The sequence below is a fragment of the Wyeomyia smithii genome, chromosome 1 (assembly GCF_029784165.1).
Source record: "Wyeomyia smithii strain HCP4-BCI-WySm-NY-G18 chromosome 1, ASM2978416v1, whole genome shotgun sequence".
NCBI lineage: Eukaryota > Metazoa > Arthropoda > Insecta > Diptera > Culicidae > Wyeomyia > Wyeomyia smithii.
Window position 1 is genome coordinate 97,310,562 of NC_073694.1, and position 11,010 is coordinate 97,321,571.

The 11,010-nt window shown below is 36.8% G+C and overlaps 1 protein-coding gene across 8 annotated transcripts in view; it reads right to left on the bottom strand.

Annotated features, from left to right (window-relative positions):
- LOC129718726 (uncharacterized) overlaps positions 1 to 11,010 on the bottom strand; it is a 463,725-nt gene that overhangs the window by 107,942 nt on the left and 344,773 nt on the right. The window contains exon 6 of one of the 8 annotated variants that reach the window (XR_008727019.1): positions 2,719 to 3,558. The exons of the other annotated variants lie outside the window; for them this stretch is intronic. The gene's annotated coding sequence lies outside the window, so the exon portion shown is untranslated. Of the gene's footprint in view, positions 1 to 2,718; positions 3,559 to 11,010 lie in introns of those variants that run through there. 8 annotated transcript variants of the gene reach the window in all.

The window sequence follows — 11,010 nt, forward strand, 5'->3', positions numbered from 1 at the left end:
CTAAGATTCTTCCCAAAATAAGATAATTGTAATTTAATTATTCACACTATTGTACTATTGAAAATAGTCAAGCCTTGTCAAAACGAAAAATTCGACCTCTGATTGGTCGTTATATGCTTGCTTCCCAAGCACGGTCGACAGGATCATATACCTTGCAATTGGAAACATGCTATTTGGTCTATATAAGAGCCTGTTTCAGCCGGAGCCGCTCATAATAGTTCTAGACAGCGACAACAGCAGTCGTCCTTCCTTAGCAGCAGCACTAGCCCTGTGGTTGGTCACCACGTCTCAGGAGCAGCGCGGTTTTTCTCAGCGTGTGTCGCCAGACAGCCATTATTCCCCCCGTGTTGGGGCAGCATGAAGATTGCCATCAGGAAATCCAATTTTGGAAATCAAAATGCCTTTTTCAAAGCAAACAAACAAGTCATTGAATGTTAATAATTTTTGTCAACGCAAGCAAGCATTCTGTGTTGCATCCTAGCAATTTAAATCTGTCGCACCCGTCGTATTTACTGAATGCAAAATAGCTTCCACAGTGCATGTTGTCCGTGTATCTTAATTCCCCCAATGTTAGGGCAGCTCAAAAGTTGTAATCAGTAACCGATTTCGTACCGCAAAATGGTTTTTTCAAGGCAAATAAACAAATAATTGAAGGTTAATAATTTTCTGGCATCAACACAAGCAGACATTCTGTGCGGGATGCAATCAAATTCTGTTGTAGTTGTCTAATTTTTACTTTATTTGGTAAACCCCCCACTGTAGGGGCAGCGCAAAGGCTGCGATCAGCATAACCGACATTGAATAATAAACTGCCCTGTTAGAACGCATTCACAAAAGCAGTTAGTTCGACTATGCAGAGCTGATATGAAGTCGATTCAATCAATCAGCATAAACAGAATTTCGTCGTCTCCCAGCTGCCAAGTTGCAACATGATGCAACACGCAACAGCGAGCAAACGAAATCGCTTGATGTTACAAACCGCAATAAGATACGGGTTAAAACCGTTGCGTGTGTGAGAGCACCATCGGTGTTTATTCGCTGGATACAAAAATCAAATGCGAATTGTGGAATAATTTGTCTGAAGAACATTAGGGAAAGGAACAACTGAACTGATAGGGCGTGGCCTATTTCGTAGCACCCTTCGGCTATAAAAGAGTGGTTCTGGGAAAACTAGCTACATTCATTAGTCGGAAGGTGAGCTGGATGGACCGTCCACAACGTTGACAGCAGCAGCAGCAGATATCAGCACTCAGCGGTAACAGAATTTATCAGCGGGTTGCGCCTGTGGCTGCCTCCAAATTAAACAAATCACTTGCCCTGTGGTTGGTCAACACGTCTCGGGCCTCTGCCTGAGAACGAACGCCAACGCGAGCGATCGGGCGAGATTTTTTTCGTACATCAGCCGGCACTTCCTCTAATGGAAAAGTTGGATCATTTTGTTCAGAAGAATATTACTGTCGGTAATATTACAGAGCTGCGATTGCATTATATCCGATATGGAATTGAACAATTGTTCTTTTGAGGACAAATAAAACACTTAATTTGAAGAGTTAATAGTTTTGGGTACCAGTAGCAGTATGGTAACAGCCTCAGCGGTAGGTGCAGCCGGTACTTCCATGAGGCGGATGTTATAAGGAAGTAAATGGAAGCGGCATGGCGAAACAGTTCGGGTGTGCTTGGACGCGCGTCATTTTTCGTTGTTGATATTATTCCCCACATGAAACGAAGCGCTTTCGTACGATAGCGGCGGTAATAGCGGTAGATGCATTTGCCAACACTTACTCCAGTAAAGCCGTGTCTAATTTTCAATGTGAAAACATCTTTCTACTGTGTTGGCCGTGCACATCAGGCCTCCGCCAGGTTAAACGCGAAAAGCGGCGTGAACCGTTTCGCCCGGCCGTAGGTTAATGTGCGGCCGTAAGTAGAGCTGTGTAAAAGTATTCTACTTTAACCTCGCGGTCGTGGCTTTGCACACAACCCTCCTGTGATTTTTTTGCCTAAAAAATTGCTTTCAGCATTGAATACTTATTTCGGAAGGTCTAAACAACTAACCACAACTTTACCGAAAACATCACACTAATCAAACAAATCGTTCTGGTTTCGAAAATAAACTTTCAGAAAATTTTAAAATCTACCATTTGTTTTTTCCGCATCGTGTTCAAATTATCATCATTGACCATTTGCAGTTTACAAAAGAACATATAGATTTAAAAAAAAGCGTGCTGTGAGCTGCTGAGATATTTAGTCTGTATTTTTTTTTTAATTTTTTTTTCCACAAACAGTTTTTTTTTCTTCACACAATATTAAAACTACTATTTCAAACTTTGCCGAAAGCATCACTCTAATCGAGCAAATCGATTTGGCCCGAGCAAAGACACGAATCTACAACGACTGGCTTCGTACCTCAAGACCAGTTGAAAAACGAAAAAAATGTATAATTTCTCATTTGAAATAAAAACAAATAAAGTAAATGGAATGCTTTCTTTAAAACCATCAAAAACGAGCTTCAAATGGTGTTTTTCAAGATCATTTCCGATTGTAATTACATCAAAAATCGTTATTTGCAGCCAAAATGTATAATTTATGTGAAAAATATGGATTAAAAACATGTACAAAAAAATTGTTTTTAAAAAAAAATCAAAGATAATTATCTTGTGGTATGTTTCAAAAACTCGAAAAATGCTGTTTTTTACGCTTTATGTACTTTCAAAATCTAATTCACTATTTTTAGAGTGAGCCTTGTGTGTCACTTTTTTGTCCTCAATTTGTTCAATCGAAGAAAACATCAAATTAAAAGTAGCAATAGCTAGTAATATTAGTAAAATTTTACAGCAAAACTTGTTTTGCGTTGCTCTTAATGATTAAAACAGTTTCTAACATATATGTAAAAATTTATAAATGATGTTTTAACTATAACCGCTTTCTCGAAAAAAAATTGCCAATTTCCATTCTCATGACTACGGACCGGACTTCGAACCGAATCGAAACCCGGTTCTTTATTTTAAAGGTAATTTGCTATTCCATCTTAAAAACTTTCCAGGCCAATATTTTATTTTTAGATAACACCAGATCTCGACGTTGATGCAATTCTAAAACAAAACTTATTTCATATGAAAGGCAGGGCTGATGAAAAGTAGTCAAGCTGGTCAAAGAAAGTTACTTTTTGACTTTTTGATTTAAAAATTAACTGCTGATGGAAAATGTGACTTTTAAGGGACCAACTTGCAGCCATGCACCTCCAACTCCTCTGCCTCTTAGTCTGCTTCCTGCCGTCCTTTGTTGCATTTTCATGCTTGTCTACTTCATTCTGCATTCAAGGCCTCTACTCATTTTGCGTAAGAGTTACGCGCATATTGAGTGATTTGTTCACGGCGAAATCCCCAACTCCTCCATAATTTGTAATTACATCATACACAATACCTTGAACCAACGAAAAAAAACTTGGTCGAAAATCCCGATTAAATAGAGAAATTCCCGACTTTTTCCCGCATTTTTCCCGATGTTATTTGATTCCCGACTTTTTCCCGCATTTCACGTTTTCCCGATAGAGTGGCCACCCTGCGAATTATAGAGCATTTAAAGTACATTTTTATAAAGATGTGTGAAAATTTATCCTCGAATTAAAAAAAACATAATATATTTAATTTTTCTAAAAAACTACTCATTACACGTACACCTAAGTGAAATTTATAGATTTATCTATACATTTTGAAAGCCCTATTTTTCGCCTTTGGGAACATTTATAAATGACGTAGTATTCGAGGGGGGAAGTGGGGTTTGTAGATTTGTGACGAAATGTGACGGGTTGGAAGAAGGGGGGGGGGGGGGGCAAGCCAAGTTACGTAGCAAATATGAAACTAAGAAAACTGCTACGATGGGGTAGAGAGGTCAAAAAAAGTTACGTCATTTATGGATGTTCTTTTTCCAAAACGATCTATATCTAAAAAATTGATGGAAAAATAACAGAGTTGAAAATAAATATTTAAACCACGGTCCAAAGGCTTTGACAATAACTTCAAGTTTTATGGGTATTTGAAAAACTTCAAGTTTGGGCGTAAGTAACACACGACTAGAGCTACAACCTACACTTGGTCACATTAGAAGTACTTGCATTCTTTTCCATTCATAGTGCCGTAAAATAAACAGTCCAAATATTATTGTTCGATGAGAGTGAAAAATTCTGATTTTCTTAAGAAACATATAACTCAGCGAAATATCTGCCGATTCACATAAAACAGCCTCTATTTTATTCGTAATTGAATATAGTTTCAAAGTGTTTGTGTACTTGTAGTACTTTGCTTACAAAAATAACTGACAAATTTCAAGTAAAGTTGAAAATTTGCGTGGAGAAGTTTAAAAAATTAGATTTACGCTCGAATAACTCACTTATTTCAATAAAGTTAGTACAAACCTGTATATATTTTAAAAGCTCTATTTTTCCCCTTTTCAAAACGGCTAAAACATTCAAAATCGGTTGGAAAACAAATGAGTTATAAATAATTTTTATGCGCTGAGGTGTAAAAACCAGCATTTTGAGCATAATTTCAAATTTCAGGGGTGTTTGAAAAAATCTAGTATGAGCGAAATTTGCACTCGACTTAACCTACAATCTTCACTGCGTCACTTCGAAAGTTCTTGCATTTTTATTTTCATTTGTAGCACCGTACTATCCTCTCGGTAGTTAATCGCTTCGCTGTCAGAAAACTTTTTGAAGAAAAAAAAAGTTGTTCGTAAGCCCGCGATGGATGATTTTCCGGAGGGTCCCAAATGAAAGGTAAAAAGCTATATTTTCAAATGGTGAAGATTTTGGCGATGCCCATTTTTTTTAAATAAAGTTGTTCTTTTTACACGCCGTGTGTTTTATTTAAATACCACCCAATCTAACTCCTTTTAAAGAAGTACTCCAGTGCTACACCGCCCGCCGAGTAAATCGACCCTGTGAAAGCTGTGTGGTAAGCGATAACTTACAGGAAGGAGTATGTTCGCGCCAAAACTCCCGCCTCAGCTGGGCATGACTGTCGTCCGTGAGTGATCAGCTGAGGCCCAAGCGACGCCGATTTGCGCGCTTGTTTTGCGGCTTTGTTTGCCGCTCGACAATGCTGCCCACTGCCCGGCAGCCTATAAAAGCGCTCTACACAGCAGCGCCAGTGTTAGTTAGTGTTTTGCAGTTCAGTTTGATCGTTAGTCGTTAGCTGGCCGCTGTGCCAGTCGGCCTTAGGCCATAGCGCTAGCCGGCTCGCTGCCGGTAGCCATCGTGTCCGTGTAAACCTATAATTATTAGTTTAAATATTTTTCGTAGAAATGACACGCGTACGTGTCTTCAGTTTCATCGCCCGAAAACTTTCCCGCTTCCCGCCTGCTACCGTTCCATCTGGGCCTTAATTGCCCAACGACATTAGGAAAACGCGCGGGCCCACCGCAAATTAAAAAATCAACACAACGTAGGGTAAGCGCCAACCAGGCTTCTTCCGTTCTCTTGTTTTTTGCTCAAATTTCCTTCTCTACCTGCCAAACCCCTTGGAGAACTAGACTTTCTCTCACACAGAGCGAGTAATTATCCACATTCAGGCGTAGAGTATTTAGTCGCAGAGTTCTTTTTCACTCTTAATCATCGCGTGTTAGGGGTAAAAATTTGTTTGCTCTCTCAGTTTAAGAGGAAGTAGTTTTCGTTAGCTTCTCCTTAACTAGAAGAGAAGTTGGCCAAATATCAAAACATGTAGGTTCACATTGAAGCCACAACCTAACCGTTTTCTAATTTAATATTATAGGAATATTTACAACTCACCATGGGTGCGTATTCTGCAGAAAGTTCGATTTTATACTGTTTTTGCCGCCCCCAGAGCGATGAGAACGGTAATGCAATGCGCAGTTGATCGCCGAGGTATTTATTTCACTTTTCTTGCGTGCGCGGATGAGCAATTTACAAGAGTTTCACTGGGTTTTTGCTCTGTCAAATTAGGAGCAGATTGAATGTAAGCTCACAGTTGTTAAGAGGGAAGAAAACAAAGCCTGGCGCCAACATATATATCTACTATATAAAAATAGAATTCCGTAACGCTTGATCTCATGCAAGGTTGCTGATATTCATTCAATAACACTCAGAAGCGCTCACCACCTGCTAACGTATTCGTATAGTGCTCATATAGCATACATTCCCGAACGAACCGAACGATACCACCGAGCGCACGAACCGAGCGATGCAGGAAAAAGATATGTTCGGAAGAGCGATCGTACTGTCTTCCATTCCGTATTGCTTTTTGTTCATCGCTCAGTATTGATCGGAGTGATTAGGCAGGAATGGAATAGTCGATGAACGTTCGCGGTGAGCAGTTTGTTGAACGATCACCGTGAGCGGAGCTGGTCATAATCGTAAAAAAAAAACAGAAAATAATGCGGTGGAAGAGAATCAGAGTTAAGAGTGGGACTAAGTTTTAAAGGCTTGCGTGTATGATTTAAACCAAGGGGCTCGTGTGGCTGTCGAACTTCATAACTTTTTCATCTTTCACCGATTGATTCTGGTACCAGTGACTCTGGGATCCACTTTTTGGTTGAATTGGTCTAAAACAACTATAAAGAGTAAACGTCCTGTAGGGTGTTCTCCTACCACAATTATAACTTGACTGAAGAAGACATTTTCGAACGCCGTCATGAATTTATGATTGATAGGAGGTAAGATTTTAACGTTTATACTCTCTAAATTTAATCTAAATTCGTTTTTACGTTTGGAATCAGTAAACACTCAAAGAGCAGTATTGTTTTTAACTGCAGACCAAAATAAAATTTAATGAATAAATAAAAACGGAAGGTCAAATCAGTGAACATTTGGTAGATGAATTTGGGAGACACAACTGACACTCTGAATAAATGGCTCTAAAATGAATAAAAAACATTTAAAGCATACCTCATAAAACAAGACTAGAAAATCCGCGTAAAAAAATAGTTCTGAGGTATTTTTTTTGTTGTAACCATAAAAAACAATGTATTTTTACTGTAAGCTTGCGAACGTTTTTCGTTATTACAATATTTTAACAATGTTTTTTGTTGTTGAATCTACCACCGACAATAATTTAACCACGAAAAAGGTTGTCAGTAACTTCTAAATGTATGGGAAAAGTGCCTGGAAAAATGATGTTTATATACATAACAACCCCCCTTTTTCATGGTAAAAAAGGCAAATGTTTTTTATTGTTCTGGACAATGATATTTAATGTGAAACTGATGTATTTACAATGAAAAACATAGTTAAATTATGGTAAAACTATGTACAATTACAGTAACTTTTAACCCTCTAGTGCCCAAATTAATTTCTAAACGGACTTCGATAAAATCACTATAAACTATTATAAACACTTTTTAAGTAATGATTAAAGCTAGTCGGAACTTCGACTGAAGCCCGCCAAATGGCGGCATTGGGCACTAGAGGGTTAAGGTTTTCTTGATTTTATCTTTTTTCGGGGTACTTATTAACTTTAACCGAGTTCAAAAATTATATCGGTCTTGCCGACATTTTAAAAGAAACAAGCAAGCAATTCAAATTCCGCTTGAGTTGCGAAAATATTCGGCAGCGGCGGTAAGAAGCAATTTTGCTTTGATAGAGATAGCGCATCGGCGTGGTCGTAGGTTTCTGACGGCGGTGGTGTGCATTGGCGTGCTATTAAGCTGCCCTCTAGAATATCGCAATCCAGGTATGTTATTGTAACACACTAAAGTCTCTTTTTACGCGGGGGATATGTACCGCGTAAAAAACCGCTTAAATTCCGGAATCCACGTAGAAAAACGCGTGAATTCCGAAATCTGTGTAAAAAAACGCGTAAACTCCGGAATCCGCGTAAAAAAACCCGCGTAAATTCTGCAACCCAAGTGAAGAGAGACCGAAATCTGCGCAAAAAAAATTCCGCGTAAATTCCGGAATCCGCGTAAAAACAAACGCGTAAATTCCGGAATTCGCGTAGAAAAACCGCGTAAAAACGCGTAAGAAGCGACCTTAGTGTATTTGTTTTCACGGCTATGAATTTTTGTCCAATTCAACAAACAAACTCTGAAAAGTTCACAGTGACAGAACGTCAACAGTAAGAGATAAATGTAAATAACCAATAAAAGTATATTTTCGAGAAAATCATAGGAGAAAACATAAAAAAGTGTCATTGTACTAAAAAAAGTTCAAATTTTCTTTTTGTCATTTTTTAAATAACACTTTAATAACAATAAACATGATTCACGGGCAACTATACATAAAAATGTTGCATTCGTTGATTGCAATGTTACTACACTGGAACTATACGTGCGCTTCGCAGCTGTTCGTGTTTGCAATCTGAGCTACACTAGAACTAGTTATTTCCTGAGCTATTTTGTACGCGAGTGAAACAGAGTGTAGTTTGTTGTTGTTGTTGTTGTTGTTGTTGTTGTTGTGTTTTAAGTTTTTTATGGCTAAGACTATAGTTTGAAACAGCAACAATTACAACTGCTGTCAAACGTCGTATATAATATCAGCTGAGTGTAATTTCAACTGCAGAACTGCGTCGCAAAAACGAATTCGGCATGAGAACTATGCGCAACAATGTTGGCGGCGGCGCACAGAATTATTTCGTTTAAGCATCAGGACGTAACAATCGCCCTGAACGCTCACGGCGATCGAAAACTTGGCACTCGCAATAATCGCAATGAACGCGCTCGGGTAGTGAGGAACAAATGCAGTGAGCAACGTTTGTTTGGCTTGTACGAAATAGCAACTCATTGAAGAACGAGAAAATCTAAAGGAAAGAAAAAAACAAAATAGGTTCTCTATACATCGTGCATGGTATACTCTCGCACACGAATTGATTGTCTCAGTCATGCGACGTTGCTGCAGCAGTGGTGAGTGCGATACGCAGTGAACTTTTCGTCGCTGCAAGAATCAGCAACCTTGATCTTATTGATATTATTCACTCAGTCTCTGAGGTGTACAGTAATCATCATCATTTTGAATCGTTCTGAATCAAAAATAATTAGCGGTGACATGTAGGTTTTTCTACATGAAAATGTTCGCTGTATTCAGGAAAGACATTCGAGAAAAAATAATAGGTATCTAAATACTAAAACTTGAGATATTATTCACAAAACTACGTAAAATATGCAAAATTATGACTTTCTGTGCTAAATTTGCCTCTAAATCAAAATTCAAAGCGATGACATATGATTCTTTTTTCACCAAAATGTTTGTTAATGTTCAGGAAAGACATTTGAGGAAAAATAATTAGTACCTGATCACTAAAACTTGAGATATTATTCACAAAACTACGTAAAACATGCAAAATTATGACTTTTTATACTTAATTCGTCTCCAAATCAGAATTAAAAGCGATGACGTGTGATTCTTTTTTCATTAAAATGTTCGTTGATGTTTAAGAAAGACATTTGAGAAACAATAATAGGTATCTTATTACTAAAACTTGAGATATTATTCACGAAGCTGCGTAAAACATGCAAAATTATGACTGTCTGTGCTAAATTTGCCTCTAAATCAAAATTTAAAGCAATGACATATGATTCTTTTTTTAATAAAATGTTGGTTAATGTTCAGGAAAGACATTTGAGGAAAAATAATTAGTATCTGATCACTAAAACTTGAGATATTATTCACAGAATTACGTAAAAAATGCAAAATTATGACTTTTTATACTTATTTCGTTTCCAAATCAAAAAGTCAAAGCGATGACATGCGATTCTTTTTTCATTAAAATGTTCGTTGATGTTTGAGAAAGACATCTGAGAAAAAATAACAGGTATCTGATTACTAAAACTCGAGATATTATTCACAAAACTATGTGAAACATGTAAAATCATGACTTTTATGCTGAATTTGCCTCTAAATCAAAACTTGAAGCAGTGATCTGTGATTTTTACTATAATAAAATGTTCGTTTAGGAAAGATATTTGAGGGAAAAATAATAGGTATCTGATTATTCGAAATTTAAATATTTTCCACAATACCACATGAAAAATGCAAAACCATAACTTTTTAGGCTCAGTTTGTCTCTGAAATTCTGATTTAAAGCGATGACACGTGATTTTTTAATAAAATGTTCGTTGATATTCAGGAATAACATTCGAGAAGAAATAATAGTTATCTGATAACTGAAAATAGAGATATTATTCACAAAACTAAGTAAAACATGCAATATCATGAATATTTTGGCACAATTTGCTCTAAATCTTAATTCAAAGCTATGATATATGATTTTTTCCATTGAAATGTTTGTTTATGTTCAGGAAAGACTTTTGAGTAAAAATAATAGATTTTTGATTACTGAAAATAGAGATATTATTCACAACACTATGTTAAATAAGCAAAATCATTAATATTTGAACTCAATTTGCCTCTAAATCGAAATTCAAGGCTATGATATGTAATTGTTCTTCATTGAAATGTTTGTTAATGTTCGGGGAAGACATTTGAGGAAAAATAATAGGTATCTTATTGCTAAAAGTTGAGATATTACTTTAAAAACTTTAAAAACTGACTTTTCGAGCATGAGCTCAATTCGCCTGTGAATTAAATTTTTGTTTCAATAAAATGTTCTTCAACATCTGCAAATATTTTCTTGCAGAAGAATTTATGTTGTAATTTGGTGCGAGCCGAGCAGAAAAAAATTACATTTCTGATGTTTTCGTAGTTTCGTGAATAGTAACACATTACGGGATTCGAAATACTTTTTTACTTTTACCAAAACTAGATCTTAAGACATTTGGCTGGAGGAAAGGCCGCATTTCATTGATTTAATTTTTTTTTAATTTCTACGTAGTTATGTGGATTAAAACGTTAACTTCTTCTCAGACGTGTTCCATGGACACCCACAAACATTTTCGTTATATAAAATTCACATGTTATCTTTTTAGATACGATTATAGAGGAGAATGGTAACGCTAAATTCTTCTTACTTTGATTTCTTTCTTCTAAAAGTTAGATAAAAAGAGGTTTTACTGTGAACGATTGCCGAATATCGGTTATCACCCGAGTGTGGTATATTCGGA